The 24500-nt window shown below is 42.0% G+C and overlaps 1 pseudogene; it reads right to left on the bottom strand.

Annotated features, from left to right (window-relative positions):
• Positions 1-1855: 1855 nt before the first annotated feature.
• On the bottom strand, positions 1856-23262 carry LOC132651863 (A disintegrin and metalloproteinase with thrombospondin motifs 6-like; annotated as a pseudogene).
• Positions 23263-24500: the final 1238 nt, after the last annotated feature.

Here is a 24500-nt window from a genome sequence, read left to right on the forward strand (position 1 = left end):
CTCCTCCTTTTTGGCCTTCTGCCCCCTTATCCTCCAGCCATGGCCCCTACCCCTGCCAGTCCCCTGGCTGGTTCTCCTGCCAGACCTCTGACCGTTTTTCCTGTCACTCTCCCGGAGGCTGCCAGTCCTCCCTCGGGGCCTGAGCGGGGCTAGCATGCAGTTTTCCTAGTCCCCTTACAGGTCCTTCACCAGGAGCTGTCGGTCCCTCAGCGCCTCCGCCACAACATCAGAGGTCCTGCTGCACTCACCAGCTGACTCTGCTCAGAATGAAGGGGGCCCAGCAGCTGGAACACAGAGCCACAGAGAGACTCAGCTGGACTCAGTGGCTCTCCCCTTAGGAGCCTATGGGTTCCCAGATGGGGATGGGAAACAACCCCTTCAGTACTGGCCTTTTTCCTCAGCTGATCTCTACAATTGGAAGGCTCACAATCCCCCTTTTTCTGAGAACCCCCGAGCCTTGACTTACTTGTTTGAATCTGTCTTTTTCTCTCACCAGCCTACTTGGGATGATTGCCAACAGCTTTTACAGACACTCCTGACTACCGAGGAGAGGGGATGAGTTCTTCTAGAAGCAAGAAAGAATGTCCCGGGGGCGGATGGGAGGCCTACAGTTCTCCCTGACGAGATTAATAATGGGTTTCCTTTCTCTCGTCCTGATTGGGATTACAATACACCAGAGGGTAGGCAGCACTTGAAGGTTCAATGCCAGACTCTAATGGCGGGTCTCCGTGAGGCTGCTCAAAGACCCACCAATTTGACTAAGGTAAGAGAAGTGGTCCAGGGGCCGGAGGAATCTCCTTCAGCCTACTTAGAATGGCTGATGGAAGCGTTCCGCTGGTTTACTCCCTATGACCCTGCTTCAGATGAGCACAAGGCAACAGTAGCTGTATAGATCAGTCAGCTAGGGATATTCGTAGGACACTTCAGAAATTAGAAGGTCTGCAGGATAAGTCATTAAAGGATTTAGTGCAAATAGCAGAGAAAGTCTTCTATAGTCGAGAAACAGAAGAAGAAAAAGAAGAAAGGAAACAGAAAGAACAGGAGATAAGAGAGAGAGAGAGAGAGACAAGAGGCAGAATAAAAAATTGACTAAGATTTTGGCCACCGTAGTTCAGGAAAGTTGTACTGAAAGGGAGAGAGTTCCTGGCAACTGTAAGGGCCCTTTGTCTAAGGACCAGTGTGCCTACTGCAAGGAGACGGGACACTGGAGGAGGCATTGCCCCAAAAGGAAGAAAAAGCAGCTGAATTCTCGAGCCACAGGGACCAGGGTCCTGACCTTGAACAATGACAGCGATTAGAGAGGATGGGGTTTGGTTCCCCTCCCTGAACCCAGGGTAACCCTCAAGGTGGAGGGGAAGCCAGTCCATTTTCTAGTGGATACTGGCATTCAGCATTCAGTTCTGTTGCAAGACTCAGGGGGTAAGAAAGAAAAAAAAATCATGGGTTCAAGGGGCCACTGGATGTAAGCAATATACATGGACTACCCGAAGAACAGTGGACCTTGGAGTGGGCTGGGTATCCCACTCGTTCTTAGTCATGCCTGACTGCCCATACGCATTGCTGCGACAAGATATCCTGACCAAAATGGGAGCCCACATCTATTTTAACCCAGAAGGTCCACAGGTTACAGATAAAAGAGGGGATCCTATTCACGTGCTTACAATTCACTTGGAAGATGAATACCGGCTATTTAAAAATTTAAAAGAAGGGGAAAAAGACATTGAATGGTGGGTAAAAAAATACCCTGAGTCCTGGGCTGAAACAGCTGGCTTAGGAAAAGCAAGAAAGCAACTGCCAGTCCAGATAGAGCTAAAACCTCAGGCAGCCCCAGTTGCAGTGTGGCAGTATCCAATGTCTAAGGAAGCCCATGATGGGAGTCGCCCTCATATACAGCTACTCCTTGACCTAGAGGTTTTGAAAAGATGTCAATCTGCTTGGAATACTCCATTACTGCCAGTCTGGAAGCCTGGGAGCAACGATTATCGGCCTGTACAAGACCTGAGGAAAGTTAATAAACAGGTTATGGACTTACATCCAACAGTCCCAAACCCATATAACCTGCTGAGCTCCCTTCCCCCTGACAGAGCCTGTTCTAGACCTTAAAGATACATTCTTTTGTCTTCAACTTAGCCCTGCCAACCAAGACAGTTTCGCTTTTGAATGGAAAGATCCTGACTCCGGGGTCTCGGGCCAACTAACATGGGCTCAACTTCCCCAAGGATTTAAGAATTCTCCTACCATATTTGATGAAGCCCTGCACTGAGACCTGGCACACTTCTGCACCACAAATACTCAGGTAACTCTTCTCCAGTATGTGGATGACATCTTACTAGCTGCAGATTGTCAGAAAACCTGTCTCAAAGCCACTGGCCAACTGTTACAAGAATTGGGCGAACTCGGCTATAGAGCATCAGCAAAGAAGGCCCAGATATGCCCAGAAACAGGTCAGTTACCTGGGGTATATACTGAAGGAAAAAAAAAGATGGTTATCGGAGGCTAGAAAAGAGACTGTGTTTCATATTCCCCCTCCACGAAATACAAAACAACTGAGGGAATTTCTTGGTACAGCGGGGTTTTGCCGATTATGGATTCCTGGGTTTGCTGACATGGCAGCCCCTCTGTATGCCCTTACAAAGGGCAATGACTCTTTTTCCTGGGGAAAAGATGAACAGGCTGCATTTGATAATATTAAACAGGCTTTAATGTCAGCTCCAGCCTTGGGACTTCCTGATGTCACTAAACCTTTTCATCTCTATGTGGCCGAGAACCAGGGGATGGCTAAAGGGGTGTTAACTCAAAAGATTGGACCCTAAAGGAGACCGGTAGCTTATCTATCTAAAAAGCTTGATCCAGTAGCAGCAGGATGGCCGACCTGCCTTCAGATAATAGCAGCAGTCGCCGCATTGGTAAAGGATGCTGACAAGCTGACCTTGGGGCAAGATCTTACTGTTTATGTCCCTCATGCCTTTGAGAGTGTTGTCAGACAGCCACCTGATCTCTGGCTCACGAATGCTCACATTACTCATTACCAAACTTTGCTTTTGACTAATGACAGGATTACTTTTGCCCCAGCAATGGGGCTAAACCCTGCCACCCTGTTACTAGATCCAGAGATTCAGCCCCCAGAGCAAGATTGCTTGCAGGTGTTGGCGGAAGAACAGGGATGGTGAAAGGACTTAAAAGACCAGCCTCTGCCGGATGCAGAGGTGACATATTACATAGATGGGAGTAGCTTTTTGAAAAATGGAAAAAGAAAAGCGGGAGCAGCCGTGGTGGATGGACACAAGGTAATATGGTCCTAAGTGCTGCCTAAAGGCACCTCTGCTCAGCGGGCAGAACTAATTGCCTTAACTCAAGCATTAACTTTGGGGAAAGACAAAAAGATAAACGTCTACACTGACAGCAGGTATGCCTTTGCTATGGCCCATGTGCACGGGGCCATCTACCAGCAGAGAGGCCTATTAACGTCAGCCAGTAAAGAAATTAAAAATAAAAATGAAATCTTGGCCTTGCTCAATGCCTTACTACTGCCCACCAAGGTAAGCATAATTCACTGCCCAGGACATCAGAATGGAAATTTCAAGGCAGCAAAGGGAAATAACATGGCTGATCAGGAGGCTAAAGCAGCTGCTAGAGGAAGTCCTGCTCCAATGATATTAACTTCTGAGTTGCCAGAGAAGGAACAGCTAAAATACTCAGAGGACGACCTGGAGCAAATACAGAAAAAAACAAGGGACATTCGATGCTAATGTGGGAGCATGGATTGACTCCTAAGGTAAGATCATTTTGCCACAGAAAGATGCTAAGAGACTAATAGCACAAATGCATCAATGGGCTCATTTAGGGACAAGGAAATTGACTGAAATTGTTCTCCAATCTCCTTACCGAATACTAAACCTCACTGCTCTAACTGAAAAAGTGACTCAGACATGTACCCCTTGCCAAAAGGTAAACGTAGGGAAGAATTTCCAAAGCTTGGAAAAACAGCTAAGGGGAACTAGACCTGGAATGCATTGGGAAGTGGACTTTACTGAGATCAAGCTGTCCAGGTATGGAAATAAATATCTTCTAGTCTTTGTAGATACCTTCTCAGGATGGGTGGAAGCTTTTCCCACCAAGAAAGAGACTGCTCTGGTTGTAGCCAAGAAGATTTTAGAAGACATTTTTCTTTGGAGTTCCAAAGGTAATCGGGTCAGACAATGGGCCAGCCTTCGTTGCTCAGGTAAGTCAGGAGGTGGCCAGATTTTTGGGGACTAATTGGAAATTACATTGTGCTTATAGATCCCAAAGTTCAGGACAGGTAGAAAGAATGAATAGAACTCTAAAAGAGACCCTTACTAAATTGACCATGGAGACTGGTGGTGACTGGGTGGTACTCCGCCCTCTGGCTCTTTTTAGGGTCAGGAATACTCCTTCCTTGTTGAATCTTATGCCTTTTGAACTATTGTATGGAGTTCCTGCGCCCTTGACTCTCCTGGGACACCCTCTTGACATAACTAGTGGTAACTCTGACTTGTTGTCCAGGTTGAAGGGACTGCAGCTTATTAAAAAAAAAAATCTGGAATAAGGTTGGCAGTGCATATGCATCAGGATCCTTAGAGGTGCCACATCAGTTCCAAGTTGGAGACTTGGTTTATGTACAGCGACACCATAGTCAGAATTTGAAACCCCGGTGGAAAGGTCCTTACTGCATCCTGCTCACCACCCCAACGGCTGTGAAGGTAGAAGGCATTGATGCTTGGATCCACGCATCACACTTCAAACCTGCTCCAGAGGACTCCACTTCTGACTGGAAAATCCAGCCCATTGACAATCCCTTAAAACTTAAGCTTGTTAAGAATGTTAGCCAGCCATGAGTGATATCCACAAACTGCTGGTGCTTCTGGCTCTGTTAAGCACTCACAATACTTAGTTGGGCTCCAGTCCTCACCAGCCCAAACTTTTGACTTGGGAAGTAACTAATCGGAGACATATTATAATTTGGTCTGTTTCAAAGATAGCCCCACCCTTCATATGGTGGCCAGACTTGTACCCTGACCTTTGTAAAATGGCTTTAGGAGCACCTGCAAACTGGGATTTGCAAAGCCACCTAGACCCCAATGTGGTTCCTGGGGACCATAGACATGGGTCTTTTAGTGAGAGAAGGGCTTAGATCCCTGGGGTGGGGGGGCTGTGGGACCACCAACCACCACAGTATGCTGCGAGTCCTATCCTTTTATGTATGTCCAGGACCCCACTAATTTAGCAACATAAGTTAGTAAACAAATGTGGGGGGAGAAATGACTTCTACTGCAAAAATTGGGGGTGTGAAACCACTGGAGATACTTACTGGAAGCCTACCTCCAGTTGGGATTACATTACTATTACAGCTAGTTACAGTCATGCCGAGCCCCCAGATTGGGGACCAAACAATAGGTGGACTAATCAGCCAATATGTACCACCTGGTGCCACCCCCTGCTAATCCAGTTCACGGATGCTGGAAAACAGATTTCAACTAACTGGGTGACAGGGTTCACTTGGGGCCTATGAATATATAAGAAAATATATGATGATGGGTTACTTTTCACCATCAAATTAAAAATAACAGCCTCATCTGCTGAAGTAGGGCCAAATAAAGCTGGCCCTCACCTGGTTCCCCCAGTGAAATCAGACCCCCAGATTATGGCCCCACGTCCAGCAACCCCCTCACTGACTCCTAACTCAAAAATGGGTAAAGATTCTTCTTCCCCTAAGCCTCCTGTACTATACATTACTTCCTTAGTACAGGGGGCCTTCCAGGCCCTAAATAACACCAACCCCAAGGTTACTGAGTCTTGTTGGTTATGCTTTGGAATTGCTCCCCCATATTATGAAGGAATTGCCTTTACAGATGAGATAAGTAACTCCCAAGAGGCAACAGCCTGCCGTTGGATGCAAAGGGAGGCTAGACTTTCCTTGTCTGCCATTTCAGGGCAAGGACTCTGTGTAGGTAAAGTCCCCCCTAGTCATCAGTTTTTATGCAACCAAACCTATGATGTTGCAGGTCTGACTGGGTACCTCATACCACCAATCGATAGATGGTGGGCTTATGCGACAGGAAATACTAGTTGTGTCAGTACTCAGGTGCTTGTCAATTTATCTGACTACTGTGTCCTGGTCCAGGTAATCACCTATTACCTGTATGAAGAGCCCTTTCAATACTGGGACTCTGTGGGGGAACCGCTGATACGAACAAAAAGAGACTTGGGAATTTCCCTAGCCATAATGCTTGGGACCGGGCTAGGAGCAGCAGGGACAGCAGCTGGAGGGTCGGCTATAGCCCTCTGACATAGTCGGTTAAATGAGCTTAGGGCAGCTGTTGATAAGGACATAGAAAGATTAAAAAGCACAATTAGAGAGCTCAAAGATTCCTTACAGTCATTATCAGAAATGGTGTTACAGAACAGAAGGCGCTTAAATTTGTTGTTTCTGCAACAAGGAGGTTTATGCGCTGCCCTAAAAGAAGAATGCTGTTTCTATGTCGACCATACTGGACTTGTCACTGAGACCCTAGATAAGGTCAAAGAGGGCTTAAAAAAGAAAAAGCGAGAACGAGCCCAAATCCTAGGATGGTTTAAAGGATGGTTTAATTCCTCTCCATGGATGGCTACTTTAATCTCCACCTTGCTAGGCCCTTTGCTAATTCTTCTCCTGATTGTATCTCTTGGCCCCTGCATTCTTAACAAGCTACTCAACTTCAAGAAAGCACGGATCAGTACCATTCAGGTCCTTATGCTTCGACAGCAGTATCAGCAATTAGAGATGCAGGCTGAATCTAGCATGTAATTTTAGGGTTAAAATTATGCCAAAGAAAAAGGGGGGAATGAGAAATGGGACCATCCCAAATTAGAAAGAAAAACAACTGGACCTTGAATAAGCCCAGCTAAGAAAGAAAAAGAAGTCAGGCGATTTAGGGCTACTAAATCCTAGAGATGGGAAAGATGGAAGGACTGTCCTTGGAGCTGTAAGCTGCCCGCTACAGCTGCCAGCCACATAACTACTATCTTTTCTGATGACTAATCAATGTAAAGGCCTGAGTTTTTAGGTATAAAAACTCTGTGCTTTGTATGCTCGGGGTCGTCTTCTGCTTTGAAGGGACAACCCCCATCATGATCGGAATAAACTGCCTCTTGCTTTTGCATCCAACCGCGGTCTGTGAGTCACTTTGGGAGAGGGAGCGGTTCAGAGACCCTGCACCGGGAGTGCAGGTTTTGCAAAAAACTCTCCGTGCAGTGACCAGGACACTGAACTCTGGGGGCCTAAAACTACAGCGATCATGTTTCCCAGGTGAGGGGAAGCTCCCATGGAATGAGAATCAGTCGGATCCACTCTTGGCTGCCCAGCCAGAACCCAGAAGAAATCCCTGGTAATGCAGGCTTTGGGTCTACTGTCTGGAGCCTCAAGCCTGCCTGTCCTGATCACTTTCCCAGGCTGATCTGTGGGCACAAGGGTGCCTGAGACTGGGAGTCCCAGTCTCAAGAAAACCCCATGGGGAAGCAAAGTTGCGAGTCTGATCACAGGTCACCCAGTCTTTCCCTGGAAGGTCTTGTGGACCATGGGCACCAGCTGCCATCACAAATGAGCTCCTGCCTCGCAGAGAGCTGCAGGCCCAGCTCACCAGTATAAACGAGCTGCACACCCCAGTGCAACAGAGACTGGGAATCCTGGTCCGGAGAGGGCCCCACAGGGAAGGAAGAAACTGCAACCTTGCTGCTGGGGTCACCTAGGCTTTGCCTGGGGAAAGTCTAGCAGACCGCAGATAGCGAACAGGAAAGTATGCCCAGCCATCACAGATCCGGGCCCAAGCAGGGAGCACAGAGTTATTGGGAACCCAGCTTCCAAAGACTAGCATGCAGGTGCACACTCCACCAGCCCAGAGGCCTGTTTTGTACCAACTACTCCTTACAGATAGAACTGTGTGCCCCAAGACACCAGAGTCTTAGAGTCACTGGAAAAACCCTCACAAAGAACAAGGAACAAAGAAACGGGGATAGACTTAGGCAACCCAGTATATCCCCGGAAAAGGTCTCACAGACTGACCCAGCCCAGGGAACTACTGTGCCCCAGATAGCCTACTGCTACCAGAAGAGCAGTACTCATCCACCAAAGATTACCTCTTGGGTTCTGGGGCACATAGCCCCAACCTCAGACCTACAAAAGACCAGGAACCCTGAGATAAACCCCCAGACACTGCTGCAAGGGGCAATCAGTTATCCCTAACAAAACCGGCCAAACCACAGGACACACAGGTTACAATAGCTGATCACTAAATTTACAGCAAGAAACCTAGAAGGGGGCTAGCTGTCTCCAGGACTTCTCCTGGTGAGAGGAGAGCCCTCTTGACTAATCAAGACCACAGTTACCACCCAGGTCTCTATGCCTGAGGTGAGCTATAGCAAATCCTGAAAAACACTGGCCATCCAGTGACTATACCCAAAAAGCTGAGAAGGCTTTCTTCAGGAAAAACCATCTTCCTGCCAAAGGGATTCTCTCCACTACAAGAGTCCAGGAACAACCAGAAACTAACTTCAAAAAACTAAAATAGCCCAATGGGTAGAGGACGGCATAAAAGTTCAAACAACAAAAGCCAGAGCAATATGGCATCTCCAGAACCCACTTATCCAGGGGCAAATAGCCCTAGACACCCCAGCATAATTGAAATTCAAGGAGATGACCTAACATCTATGCTCATGAAGAAGAAAACAGAGGAAACAAATAAAATGCAAAAAGAAATAGAGGAAGCTGCAGCCAAACAGTTTGTGGCCTTTAGAGAGGAAATGCTTAAATCACTCAAGAAAATAAAAGAAACAGTGGATTGATCAAACAAACAGCTGAAGGAATTGATGGAAAAACATGAAAATGCAGTCAGACAGGTGAAGGAAACCAACAAAATAGCTCAAGACCTAAGGATAGAATTGGAAAAATAAACAAAACAAAACAAAACAACAACAACAACAAAAAAAAACACACACAAACAGAAGAAATGGTGGAGAGAAAGAACTTAGGGAAGAAAGCAGGAACTACAGAGGTTAGCATAACCAATAGGCTACAAGAAATGGAAGAAAGAATCTCAGGTGTGGAAGATACAATGGAAGAAATCAATGTATCTGTCAAAGAAAATGTTAGATCTAAAAAATTCCTGACACAGACCATCCAAGAAATCCAAGACAATATGAAAAGATAAAACCTAAGAATAATAGGTATAAAGGAAAAAGAAGACTCCCTTCTCCAAGAACCAGAAAATATTTTCAACAAAATCATTGAAGAAAATTTTCCCAACTTAAAGGAGAAGCCAATAAGAATACATGAGGCCTATAGAACACCCAATAAATTAGAACAGAAAAGAAAATCCTCCCACCACATAATAATCAAAACAGTAAGTATACAGAACAAAGAAAAAATACTAAAAGCTGCAAGAGAAAAAGGCCAAGTAACTTATAATGGCAAACCCATTAGAATCACACCTGACTTTTCAACAGAGACTATGAAAGGCAGAAGGGCCTGGAGAGATATCATGCAGACCCTAAGAGAACACAGATGTCATCCAAGACTACTATACACTGCAAAACTCTCAGTCCTCATAGACAGAGAAAACAAAATATTCAATGACAAAAACAAATTTCAGCAATACCTACAAACAAATCAAGCATTACAGAAGACACTAGAAGGGAAAATACAACCCAAGAAAACTAGCTGCATTCAAGAAAACACAGGAAATAAATAACCCCACTACAGTAAAACAAAAAGCAACCAAGCACACAACTGTATGACCACAGCCAATATCAAATTCAAAGATCTAACAGCCACTGGTAATTAATCTCTCTCAATATTAATGGACCTAATTCTCCAATAAAATGACACAGACTAACAGAATGGATGCATAAACAAAACCCAGCAATCTGTTGTATGCAAGAAACACACCTAAGTCACAAAGATAGATATTACCTGACGGTAATGGCTTTCCAAGCAAATGGATGCAAGAAGCAAGCAGGAGTAGCCCTTCTAATATCTGTTAAAATAGACTTTCAACCAAAATTAATCAAAAGAGATGGGGAAGGACACTTCATTTCATTCAAGAGAAAATTCCACCAAGAAGACATGACAATCCTGAACATTTATGCCCTAAATACAAGAGCACCCACATTTGTTAAAGAAACATTGATAAAACTTAAATGACACATAGATCCCCACACACTAATAGTGGGAGACTTCAACACCCCACTCTCAACAAAGGACAGGTCAACTAAACAGAAATTAAACAAAGAAACAATATCTCTAACAGAGGTCATGAATCAAATAGACCTAACAGACATTTAAAGGACCTTACACCCAAACACAAAACAATATATCTTCTTCTCAGCACCTCATGGAACCTTCTCCAAAATAGACCACATTGTTGGTCACAAAGCAAGCCTCAACAGATACAAGAAAATAGAAATAATCCCTTGTATCTTGTCTGATCACCATGGAATAAAACTGGACCTCAATAACAACAGAAATAGCAAAAAGCCTACACATACATGGAAACTGAACAACTTGCTACTCAAAGACAGCTGGGTCAGGGGAGAAATAAAGAAAGAAATTAAAATCTTTCTAGAACTCAATGAAAATGAAGACACAACATACCCAAACTTGTGGGACACAATGAAGGCAGTGCTAAAACAAAACTTCATAGCACTAAGTGCCTTCAAGAAGAAATTTCAGACAGCGCATTCAAGCAACTTAAATGCTCACTTAAAAACCCTAGAAAAGAAAAAGCAGACAAAACAAAAAGAAGTAGACTGCTGGAAATAATCAAACTCAGGGCTGAAATCAATCAATTAGAAAAAAAAATAATCAATTCAAAGAATAAATGAAACCAAGAGCTGGTTCTTTGAGAAAATCAACAAAATCGATAAACCCTTAGCCAAGCTAACTAAAAGACAGAGAGACACCACCCAAATCAACAAAATCAGAAATGAAAAGGGGGACATAACTACAGACACTGAGGAAATCCAAACAATCATTAGGACTTACTTCAAAAGTCTATATGCCACAAAATTTGACAATCTAAATGAAATGGACAATTTTCTTGATAGATTTGACTTATCAAAGCTGCATCAGGACCAGATAAATCAATTAAATAGTCCTATATCCCCTAAAGAAATAGAAGAGGTCATGGAAAGTCTCCCAACCAAAAAGAGCCCAGGACCAGATGGCTTCAGTACAGAATTCTACCAGACCTTTCAAGAAGAGCTAACACCAATTCTCTTCAAACTATTCCACAAAATAGAAACAGAAGGAACATTACCAAACTCATTCTATGAAGCCACAGTCACCTTGTTACCTAAACCTCACGAAGACTCAACAAAGAAAGAGAATTTTGGGCTAATTTCTCTTATGAACATTGATGCAAAAATACTCAACAAAATACTCGCAAACCAAATCCAAGAACACATCAAAGATAATATCCACTATGACCAAGTAGGCTTCATCCCTGGTATGCAGGGTTGGTTCAATTTACGGAAATCCATCAATGTGATCCACCATATAAACAAACTGAAAGAATAATACCACATGATAATCTCCCTAGATGCTGAAAAAGCATTTGACAAAATCCAACATTAATTCATGTTTAAAGTATTGGGGAGATCAGGAATAGAAGGCACATATCTAAATATAGTAAAGGTGATATACAGCAAGCTTATGAACAAGATCAAACTGAATGGAGAGAAATTTAAAGCAATCCCACTGAAGTCAGGGACAAGGCATTGCTGCCCACTCTCTCCATATCTCTTCACATAGTTCTGGAAGTCCTTGCTAGAGCAATAAGACAGTTGAAGGAGATCAAGTGGATACAAATTGGAAAAAAAAGAAGTCAAATTATCACTATTTGCAGATGATATGATAGTATACGTGAGTGACCCCAAAAACTCTACCAGGGAACTCCTACATCTGAAAAATACCTTCAGGAAATTGGCCTGGTACAAAATTAGTTTAAAAAATCAGTAGCCCTCCTGTATACAAAAGAAAAAAGGGTGAGAGATGAATTAGGGAAACAACACCCTTCAAAATAGGCACAAATGACATAAAATACCTTGGAGTAACCCTAACCAAGCAAGTCAAAGACTTGTATGAAAAAAAAAAATTTCAAGTCTCTGAAGAAAGAATTAGGAGAAGACATCAGAAGATGGAAAGACTTCCCATGCTCATGGCTTGTCAGGATTAACATAGTAAAAATGGCCATCTTACCAAAAGCAATCTACAGATTCAATGCAATTCCTATTGCATTACCAATTCTTTACAGACCTAGAAAGAAAAATTCTCAACTTCATATGGAATAACAAGAAACTCAGAATTGCTAAAACAATCCTGTACAATAAAAGATCATCTGGAGGTATCTCCATCCCTGATCTTAAGCTGTCCTATAGAGCAACAGCAATAAAAACTGCATGGTACTGGCATAGAAACCGAATGGTGGATCAATGGAACCAAACAGGACCCAGAGATAAACCCACACACTTATGGACACCTGATATTTGGCAAAGATGCCAAAACCATACACTGAAGAAAAGACAGCATCTTCAACAAATGATGCTGATCCAATTGGATGTCTACATGTAGAAAAATGAAAATAGATCCATACTCATCACCCTGCAGGAAACTAAAGTGCAAGTGGATCAAAGACCTCAATATAAAATAGACACATCAAATCAGTTAGAAGAAAAAGTGGGGAAGATCCTTGAACTCACTGGCACAGGAGACAACTTCCTGAAAATAATACCAACAGCACATGCTCTAAGAGCAAAAATCAGTAAAACAGACTTCATGAAACTGAAAAACTTCTGTAAAGCAAAGAACAGCAGAAGGAGAAATCAGGGAATACATTAGGAGCCTGCCCCTGAGGGCCTGTGAATGCCTCTGCCGTGCATATTATCAAAGCAGATGCTGAGAATTACGGCTAACTGTTGAGCAGAATGCATGGAATCTAATGAAAGAAGTGGAAAATAGTAAGATCAGTAGAGGACAGGAGCTCTACCAGGAGAGCAACAGAATCAAGCACAAGAGTTTTTCCTGAGACTCTAAGCAAGTACCATGCATGGAGGTAACCTAGAACCTTTGTACAGATGGAGCTCATGGCAATTCAGTGTCCAAGTGTGTTCCATAGTAATGGGAAAAGGGACTGCATTTTACTTGAACTGATTGTCCTGCTCTTTGAAAACCATACCCTGATGGTGGAGCAGCCTTAGTAGGCCACAGAGGAAGACAATGCAGACACTTCTGGTATGATCTGATAGTAGGAAGAGAAGGAAGAAGAGGAAGTTCTTATCAGTGGACTTGGGAAAGGGCATGAGTGGACAAGGCTGAGTGAGAGGGGATTAGGATGGGTGGAGGGAAGGGTTTATTGGGGAATACAAACTGAATAAAATGTATTTTTTATAAAATAAAAAATATTAAAAAATATGATTCCTTTTGGAGTTATACTATAGGAATATGACTGCTGCTTGTGGTTCAGTATGAAAAGCAGTCCTTTCTGCTGAGGTACTATAATGAGATGACTGCTTGCCAACATGACATCATGGATTGTCTCTGTAAAAATAGAGGAAAGGTCCCAATTAAATGCTTTTTTGTTCAAAGGTTTGCCTTGGTCAGGGAATTTTTTCCACAGTAAGTAATTCATTGACAGAGGACATATCTGTGCATTTAACAACTAATAATGGAATTTGTGATAATATGAAATTCGCATGTCAAGGACTTGTGACTTTATTAATGACCACTTGAAAGAAATATGTGACAAATTAACTAAATTAAGAGTTGATCTTAAGTTGTACTATAGAGCAACAGTTTTAAAAACTGCATGGTACTAGCATAAAAACAGAATGGTGGATCAATGGAACCAAAAAGGGGACCCAGAAATAAACCCACACACTTATGGACACCTGATCTTTGACAAAGATGCCAAAACCCTACAATGGAAAAAAGATAGCATCTTCAAAAATGGTGGGGGTCCAACTGGATGTCTACATGTAGAAAAATAAAAATAGATCCATACATATCACCCTGCACAAAACTGAAGTCCAAGTAGATCAAAGACCTCCACATAAAACCAGATACATTAAATCGGCTAGAAAAAAAAGTGGGGAATAACCTAGAACTCATTGGTACAGGAGAAAACTTCCTGAACAGAGCACCAATAGCACAGACTCTAAGAGTAACAATAAATAAATGAGAACACATGAAACTGAAAAGATTCTGCAAAGCAAATGACACTGTCATCAATACAAAACAACTGCCTACAGATTGGGAAAGAAGCTTCACCAACCCTTTATCTGACAGAGGACTCATATCCAGTATATATAAAGAACTAAAGAAGCTGAAAAGCAGCAAACAAAGTAATCCACTTAAAAATGGGGAACAGAGCTAAGCAGAGAATTCTCTGTAGAGGAATATCAAATGGCAGAGAAGCACTTAAAGAAATGCTCAACCTCATTAGCCATTAGGGAAATGCAAATCAAAACAACCCTGAGATTTCACCCTACACCCATGAGAATGGCCAAGATCAAAAACTCAAGTGACAACACATTCTGGAGAGGTTGTTGAGAAAGGGGAATCCTTCTCCACTGCTGGTGGGAATGTAAACTTGTACAACCACTCTGGAAATCAATCTGGCACTTTCTCAGACAACTAGGAATAGCACTTCCTCAAGATCCAGCCATACCACTACTGGGCATATATCCAAAAGAGGCTCAAGTACACAAAAAGGACATTTGCTCAACTGTGTTTGTAGCAGCTTTATTTGTAATAGCCAGAAGCTGGAAACAACCCAGATGCCCCTCAACTGAAGAATGGATGCAGAAATTGTGGTACATCTATACAATGGAATATTACTCAGCAAGGAAAAATAAGGAAATCATGAAATTTGCAGGTAAATGGTTGGACCTGGAAAGGATCATCCTGAGTGAGTTGTCCCAGAAGCAAAAAGACACACATGGTATATACTCACTCATATAGACATACAACATAGGACAAACCCACTAAAACCTGTGCATCTAAAGAAACTAAGCAAGAGAGAGGACCCTAACTAAAATGTCCAATCCCCATCCTGAAAGGCAAAGAGGATGGGCATCAGAAGAAGAAGAAAACAGGAAATAAACTAGGAGCCTACCACAGAGGGCCTCTGAAAGCCTCCACCCTGCAGACTATCAGAGTGGATGCTGAGCCTGATGGCCAATTGTTGGGCAGAGTGAATGGAATTTTATGTAAGAAGTTGGAAATAGTAAGAGCTGGAGAGGACAGGTCTCCACAAGGAGAGCAACAGAACAAGAAAATTTGAACAGAGGGAACTTCCCAGAGACTCATACTCCAACCAAGGACTATTCACGGAGATAACCTAGAACCCTGCACAGATGTAGCCCATGGCAGTTCAGTGTCCAAGTGGGTTACATAGTAATGGGAAGAGGGACTGCCTCTGACATAATCTTATGTCACCTCCCCCTGAGGGGGAAGCAGCCTTACCAGGCCACAGTAGAGGACAATTCAGCCACTTTTGATGAAAACTGATAGAGTAAGATCAGAAAGGAGAGGAGAACCTCCCCTATCAGTGGACTTGGGGAGTAGCATGCATGCAGAAAGGGGATGGAGGGTGGGATCGGCAGGGGAGGAGGGAGCGGCCTCTGGGGGGATACAAAATGAATAAAGTGTAATTAATATAAAAATTAAAAAAAAAACCTAAAGCTTTTGTTTCCTGGTACCACTCTTTGCTGGCATGGGTGACCCCATTTCCCAATGGTAATTAACCTCTTGCTTTTGCAATGAGTCCATGGTCTGTGGTTTTTCTGGGAAGTGCACGATTTTAACTCCTTAGCTATGAGACCCTAGGTCTTACAAAATCAATAGTAAATATTAATAGTTACTTACAATTGGTGCCCACACCCCTTAAATCATACTTTTTCTTAGTTTGGTTGGGAAATAAGATCCCAGTTAAAAAATGCAAACTTAAAACCTAAAAACTCCCAGGTAAATTACTGTCCTTTTAAGAGACTCTTAACCCTGCTCAGGAGTAAAAGACAGCCTGCTGTGGGCAGACCTCAGACTTAACAAAACTGCATGTTGCTGCAGTTTATCTGAGGGGTAAACAACCATCATTCCTTTATACTGTGGCTGGCTCAAATGTTCAGCTCCACAGACATGGTAGGAAAGAAAGAAAGTGGAGGTAGATAGACATCTAGACAGAGTTTGGCCTAAACTGCCACATGTAAAATAAAAAAATTGCCATGGCAGAGGGTGTTTTAATCCATTTTGGATTCATTTTGGCTGTCATAGTCATGGATCTGTTTGCAAAATGTTTAATGGTGTTGGCTCTTCTCCAAGAAAGTTGAAGGAGAAAATGGGGAAAAAAAAAAAAAAAAAAAAAAAAAAAAAAAAACAAGTATTGGAATACTAAGTTACAGTCAAGAAAAAGGGCACTCTTCCTAATAATTAAATTAATTATGGCTAAAATTCAAAGCTCTCTGGGTGTAAGATACTTGTCAGCTCTTTCTGGTAAGGTCCAGCAATTCACTAAATCATCAATAGAAATAACCACCTGGGCTTTGTTAGTTACAGCATAAACTGGCACAACTGACCACCAAACTTAAAAGTTTCTTGTCTCTTTATTTGATTTTTCTTTAAAGGCTTTGAATTACAATGATACTGATTTAAATATATATATATGTATATGGGTGAAGGCATATGCCTTTATTACCAACACAAAGTAAAAAGAAACAGGCAAATCCCTGAGTTCAAGATCTGTTTGCAAGCTTATTTACGTAACAAAGCCAGGATGACAACTCCTGCTGTTTATCCATTTGTAGAGATACTCTAAGATTGAAAATGGCAAAATTTTCCTAAGGTTACCATGTAAATTCTTTTTTCTTAATAATAGATGTTATGTCCTTACTGATCTAAAGGTGGGATTCACATCAATTTTATGTTTGTGTAAAGAGAGATAATGTCACACTGCTGTGGAAACTATCTTATCCTTTAAAATGTGAGGTATTTTCATGGGGAGAAAATGTTGGTCATGCCTATGGAAAAAAAAATCACATGAGGCTTAAAGATGGCAAAGTACATTCCAACCTAGTTTAGTTTTAAAAACTCAAAATTATATTGATATGTTTAGAAAACAAAACTGTCCATCCGATATGCAAAAGAGGGCAAGCCAAAGAGTAGTCAAATCTAATGTAAAAATGCAGGTACAAGATGCCTAGTATATACTTAACCCTAAGAGTAAGAGAGTTTATATGCTAATGCTAACTGAGTTTATATAAAGTTTGGTTATAAAGGCATAACTGTCCAGTCTTTATAAAAAAGGGGCAAGCAAAAAAAAAAAAGCCATTATCAGTGTAAAGACTAGGTACAAGATGCTTAAATGCTGAATGTAAGAGAGAATTAAAATTAAGTTTGGCTATAAAGGCATGTCTACCCATTCTATATAATCAAGGGGATAGGACAAATAGCTACAACATATATAAAAATATAGGGCTAATCCTCTAAATAGGCACAACATACCAATGGTATGCTTATATTTTAAATTTAAAAAGCTTTTTTTTTCATTTTTACAAACTGAAGTTTTATTACTTATTGAATTATCCATGTTAAAAAAAAAAAACCTGTGCCTGATATGAAATTTCAAGCAGGGGAATGACTAAAGGACAGGTGTTAGGAAACATGGCAATACATTAGAATATAATTTACAAAAGTAAAAATCTTAACAGTGTACCACATTAATACTGAGTATAAAATAATAAGCAACAACTAATCACAATAATACAAAGGTAATTGTGTATTTTGTATTATTAAGAATACCTATAAGACATTCACTCAAATACATCAATTCCTAATGATATGGACAATTGGGAAATCATGCCTGTCTTTAGGGGTTAAGTCATTTGGGTACACTCCCAAGGTCTGGAGTGCCTGCCAGGGCAGCCCAGCCTCTGCTGATGATCCCACTGTTACCATGCACAGAGATGGCTGTAGTAGCAGCGGAGTTGCATTGTATTATGGAAGATGCTTTTTGCTTTGTTTAGCCTGCTCAGGCTCTAATCAAAAAGATTACATTCTGGTCTATCCATGCTTTGTTCTCCCACGGAAGGCTGTGCTGCCTCTGACAGAAGCCTGCCCTCAGTGTGGTGCACTTCCTGGAGAGAGCATGGGCTGATCTCTTCCCCTGGCAGTGGCAGAGGCAGGCACTGCACAGTACCTGAGGGTCAGTTCCTGTGATATTAGCTTCCAAGTGAGGTAAATACAGCTTTTTACAAGTACTATAAGGAATCTTCTCCGAATAAAAGCATGAGCTAATACTTATGCTAGTGTAAGACCTGGGGTCTCACAGCTCAGGAGTTCAATTGCGCCCTTCCCAGAAACCCCCCCAGACCAAGACTCATTGCAAAAGCAAGAGGTTTATTAACCATTGTACAATGGGGTCACCCCTGCTGGTCAGCAAAGAGTGGCACTGGGAGATAAAGGCCTTTAGGTTTTTAAAAGAAAAATTGCAGGAGATTTGAAGTTCTAGTTTTGGCAATTTAGGATTGGATGAGGAAGCTATAAAGTAAGATAATTGGTTAGTCTTAGGTGCTCAAGCTTGGCCAGTCCTGCCAAGTGTGGATGCAGCTGCAATTGAAGGTGGGGGTGGTTAGCTCATCCTTGAAGATTAGGGCTGCAGGCTCTTGGCTGGGGGTCAAAAGCTACTCAGAAGAAGTCTAGGTTTGTTGCTAAGAAACGCTATCTCAAGGACAAGGGTCTGGTCCTTCTTTTGCTGAGTGAAGGTCATTGCTTGCTTGCCCTTTTTTTATATTTGTCCTCATAGATAGGGTCACATTTCTTTACTCTCTGGAAAGGTACTAAGAGGTTTTAGCTTAACCTGGACCTAAAACTCAAAACTATAGGCTTTAGAAGACATATAGGTTACCTAGTTAGCCTAACCCTTTCACTAGTAAAAATCATATGTGGATAGCAAGCCTATGTTTAAGCTAGCACCAAGTTAACTGTCCTTTGAAAAGGATCAAGGGAATTCAAGTCTGGGCCAGGTTTCCATGGGCTACCTTCCTTTAAAGGAATAGCTGTGATGGCACTGGGGTTGATCATCTCAGGGCAGTTAGATGGAGGTCTTGGCTGTATATTTTGTACCACTGATAGCCTCCTTTGGAAAACTTGGTATGGTATTGAGTGAGAAGAAAGGAATGAGATGTGGCTGGTCACACTGGAGTGTGGGGTAATATCCACTACCACTGGACACAGAGAGCCAGAGGAGGCCTTTGGTAACAGTGTTTCTTCTAAGGTTACCACATATGTGATACACTGAAGTTGAGTTTCAGAGCACAGTAGTAGATATAAGTGATACATGCTCTTAAATGAAAATATTCTCTTTTTTACAAAGTAGCTGTTTAGTTGTGTTTTAGATGATGGTGTATGCATGGGGCACAGATGTGAAGGACTAAAGAGGTGTGCTTGACACAAAGCACATTCACCAAAAACCTGCTACAAGCTACAAGTGTTCAAGTACAAAGTATTAATATAAAAAAGTACCTTTTAAAAACATCTAGTTGTTGAGTCCTTTGACAGCAAGTTGTAAAGCCTGAAGATGGAAGACCTAAGCTAGCCATTTCAATTTAGCAAGATGTGATTTTTAGACGGTGACTTGCCCAGGAAACTGGGTTTCACATTTAATAGCCATTGAGAACATCCATACAAACTATTTGGTCTAGTAACTGCTAAGCTTATACCTTATGATCTCTCTCCTTGAACTTTTCTTCTTTGGTTCTTATCCTTCCCTCTTTTAAAACTCACAGAAAGAGCATTTATATGCAAGCAAACTCACCTGTCTCCACCCTCAGGACGGCCTGCACACACCCATGCATACACACATGCACACACTTGCTCTCATATAAATAAATGCCCTTCTACCATATCAAAGAAGGTACATGTGGAACCCATCAGACTGTCAGCGAATTGCAGAAGGGCCTGCCTGGCTGTTACTAAGTCAGCCTATCTTTGCATGGCATCATCTCCATAAGCTTACCATGCATGCAACAGCCCAACAGGGCAGAAGCTCATCTATGGCTGGTGGGGATGTAAACACTAAGGAGCCAGGGTGACTCAAAGAAGAAGTAAGGCATCCTGTGTGATGGCTGCAAAGGGCCTAGGACTTCAGTCTGTGCCATACCCTAGGTCTGGCTTCTACATGAAATTGAAATGTTTTTCTCTTAAAGTTATAATGGAAATCTCAGCTTCATTGCACAATGGCAAATTGGCCACAGTCTCTTAGCACTAAGTTTATAGACTTGCACAGCTGCAGCCATTGCTGCACAGCTTCAAACCAAGTCCGTCACTGTTGAGTTTAATAGAGTTTTATACAGGGCTCATAGCAGTGCTCAGAACAGGGGTCATTCCTAAGGAAATTAAGTGGGATAATAAAAAATACAAACTTTCAATATGTTTGATTTATAATTGTTTCTTAAATTACAGTTCAAGGTCCATTTTATAATTTAAATTATGGTGAGATAAAGTATAGTAAATGTTTTTAAGCTATGACTTAATCTGAATCTCTTCTACTTACATAGTTGACCAAGTCATAAAAACTATATTTAAAACAGTCTTAAATACAAATGGATTCAGTGTCATTGTTAAGTCCATAATAAAATTGATCTTAATGGTCCAAGGAGGTAAACAGCCTATTAGATTTACTTGAAAGAACACAAACACTCCACAGTGAGTTTCCCTGTATTGTTTGGATCTCTCAGATCTGGCATTCCCTCCTAATACCGTGTCCAGGGAGTACTGTCACATTTGCTTTCACACTGCTGCATGGATAGAGGCCGAACAGCTTCTAGACAGTCAACAGATGCCTGTCTAGTATAGGAGAGACACTGCACATTTCACATTTGCTGTCCTAAGCCACACTGAGCAGAGCACTGGCCCCAGTGTCCTACCACCCAGTGGGGAGGAGGGCAATGGCCCAAACTGCAACAGATGGGAGCTGGAGGCTTGCTCTCCTCTGGACATTGTGCAGCTCGGAATATTTTAAAAAGGTCACTGCTCTTGCACAGAACAATCCGATGTTTGAATCCTGGCCCACATTTTGGAGTATATTAAGACCAGTCCAAAGCTACCCACTGAGGTGGACATAACTGGTTGTTGCAGGACTCTTTCTCCACAGGCTGGTGGGTTAAACAGTCACTGTAGTCCAGTGTCTCCTCCTCAGACAGTCCAACCTTCCTAATGCAGAGCAAGGCCCTCATGTGCATCCCACCATCACAAGTTTTGCTGCACCAGTCTCCAATGAAGCATTCAGGTGGGCAGGGCTCAGTGTTGCAGGCTCTTTGATTTTCAGGGGGCTTACTGTCAGGATCACAGAAATTGTTCTCAACAATGGAGCTGTCATCCAATCCTTTACAGACCACTTCTTGTCTTTGGACACCTCCAGCACAGGTAGATGAGCACTCTAACCAGGGCTGATGATTCCACATAAAGCCAACTTCTTTATCACCACTGCCAGTACGAACAATGGGAACATTGAACTTGTACCTAATTCCCAAATTCTGTTCTTGGAGTAGAACCATTACAATGAGGTTTTCAGAGGTAGGTCCTAGAGCTTCCAAGGATTCTGGGTGATCTGTTGGTCTCTTATAGTGGAAAGCTGTCCCAGAAACATCAAATTTTCTAGCCCAGTCAATAGTCCAGGCACCATCAATATAGTAATCATCCCCCTCAGATTTAAAGACATGTGGGGCCAGGGGACAGCTTGATCTTCATGTAGGTTCTCTGTGGAGTAGAAACTGTTTCTTCTGTGGATCAATTCTTCTTCAGGGCTGGCTGTGAAGTACTCCTCTGTGGCCTTGCAGAACTGCTCCTCCCTTGGGGGGTGCAGAGTCAAAGAATGTGACATTGAGTTCCTGTCAAAGATAGTCCCTGTTCCCCTTACTATGGGAAAACAATTGCTTATTGAGCTACCACGAGCTTCGTCCCAGTAAAGGTTCTAGGTTATATCAATATCCAACCATGGTCCTTGCTAGGAGAAACAGTCTCAGAAAAGATCCCGTACCCACATATATTTGGTCCTTGTGGGGCTCCTATCCTTTCCCTGTCATACTAACTCCCCTTCTGCAGAAGTTTTGGTTATGAGTCTTAGTATCTCTTTTGAAACTCTGCTTGGTAGGGTCTTTCAGATGCCTTCTGCAGTAGACTCCTATCATATGTCCAATGCACACCTCATTTGTCTTTCTAAGAGAGGATTGATCATCTTACCTCGTGTCTGCTTTCTTGTTTATCCCCTTTAGGTTATAGACTTCATTATGTTTATTATATATTGTAGGTCTATATAAGCAAGTGTATACCATGTTTGTCTTTCTCCTTCTGGGATACTTCACTCAGAATGATCTTTTCTAGATTCTACCATTTGCCTGCAAATTTCATGATTTCCTCCTTTTTGATTGCTGAGTAGTATTCCATTGTGTAAAATTACCACAATTTCTGTATCCATTCCTCTGATGATGGACATCTGGGTTGTTTCCAGGTTCTGACTAATTACGACTAAAGCTCTTACAGACATGGTTGAGCAAATATCCTAGTTGTGTACTTGAGCAAATTTTGGGTATAGACCCAGTGGTATAGCTGGGTCTTGAGGAAGCATTATTCCAAATGGTCCGAGTAAGCTCCAGATTGACTTTCAAAGTGGTTGTACCAGTTTACATTCCCAACAGCAATGGAGAAGGATTCCCCTTTCTCCACAACCTCTCCAGCATATGTTGTCACTTGAGCTTTTAATCTTGGCCATTCTGATGGGTGTAAGGTGAAATCTCAGGGTCGTTTTCATTTGCATTTTTCTAATTGCTAATGACATTGAGCATTTCTTTAATTGTTTCTCTGCCATTCCATATTCCTCTATTAAGAATTCTCTGTTTAGCTCTGTTCCCCATTTTTTTATTGGATTACTTGATTCGTTGCTTTTCAGGTTCTTTATTTCTTTATATATACTGAATATTAGCCCTCTGTCAGATAAAGGGTTGGTGAAGATTCTTTCCCAATCTGTAGGCAGTCGTTTTGTTTTGATGATGGTGTCCTTTGCTTTACAGAAGCTTTTCAGCTTCATGAAGTCCCATTTATTCACTGTTGCTCTTAGAGCCTGTGCTGTTGGTGTTCTGCTCAGAAAGTTGTCTCCTGTGCCAATGAGTTCTAGGCTGTTCCCCACTTGCCACGGACCGGCCCAGTTGGGCTCCCGTCATCCGTGGCGGGAGAACAGGGCTTTAGACAGGAAGACACGGTTTCGGCAAAGAATTGACAGACAGAGACACATTGATGGTTTTGACTCTGCTGCAACTTTACTGAAATCAAGCTAGTATTTTTATAATGATTTCACAAAAGGCACCTTAAAATTGGCATACTTCCCAGAACATTCAGACTTTTAACAAGAATATAAAGTTTACATTTAACTTAAAATGCAGTCAAACATAAAGCAGTACCCACGAATAATCTTGGCCTAAAAACTTTTTGATCAGAGCAAACAAAGGAAAAGAAATCTCAAACATAGTTTCATTATTGCTAACCAATGAAGAGGAAAGTCAGGAGCTAAGTCAGATGCCTACCAAAGTCCCTCTCTATATCTAAATCCAACTACACCTTTGTTAACCCTCCTCCCATTTGTCCTGCCCAAGATTTATGATCTTCCTTAGGAACAAGATACTGAAGGGAGGGGGAAACTCCCACCAGCTGCACCTCTCATGTTATTATTTCTTAAGAAGGAGCCTATTATTATTTTACTATTTTAATGCCTATTAATACTAAATCTAATTCATTACTTTCCTTAAACTTATTTTTATTAAAGCCTTTAACAATCTACTAATGATAAATTTATTTATAAAGTTAGTTGTGCTGTTTCAGGTGTCACAGAGAAAGATCAAAGAATTCAGCCCCAGAGCCATAACTGAAGAAGAGTAGAAATCTCAGAACACGTCTCTTTTCCAAGTGAGATGTGTTTGCCAGGGACCTTCCATGGGGCGTATTTCTGGGGAAATCATATCCCCCGCCCTGTAGCTTATGCTACTATGGTGACACTGGCATGGGTGTGGCACCCACTATTTTTTCTAACCAATTGAGAGTATTTGGTTTAATGTTGAGGTCTTTGATCCACTTGGACTTTAGTTTTGTGCAGGATGATAAATATGGATCTATTTTGATTTTCCTGCATGTAGACATCTAGTTGGACCAGCACCATTTGTTGAAGATGCTATCTTTTTCCATTGAATGGATTTAGCTGCTTTGTCAAAAATCAAGTATTCATAGGTGTGTGGATTTATTTCTGAATATTCTATTTGGTTCCAATGACCTTCCTTTCTGTTTCTATGCCAATACCATGCAGTTTTTATTATTATTGCTCTGTAGAAAACCTTGAGATCAGGGATGAAGATACCTCCAGATGATCTGTTGTTATTCAGGATTGTTTTGGAGATTCTGGGTTTTTTGT

This window comes from Meriones unguiculatus, assembly GCF_030254825.1.
Source record: "Meriones unguiculatus strain TT.TT164.6M chromosome Y unlocalized genomic scaffold, Bangor_MerUng_6.1 ChrY_unordered_Scaffold_32, whole genome shotgun sequence".
Taxonomy (NCBI): Eukaryota; Metazoa; Chordata; class Mammalia; order Rodentia; family Muridae; genus Meriones; species Meriones unguiculatus.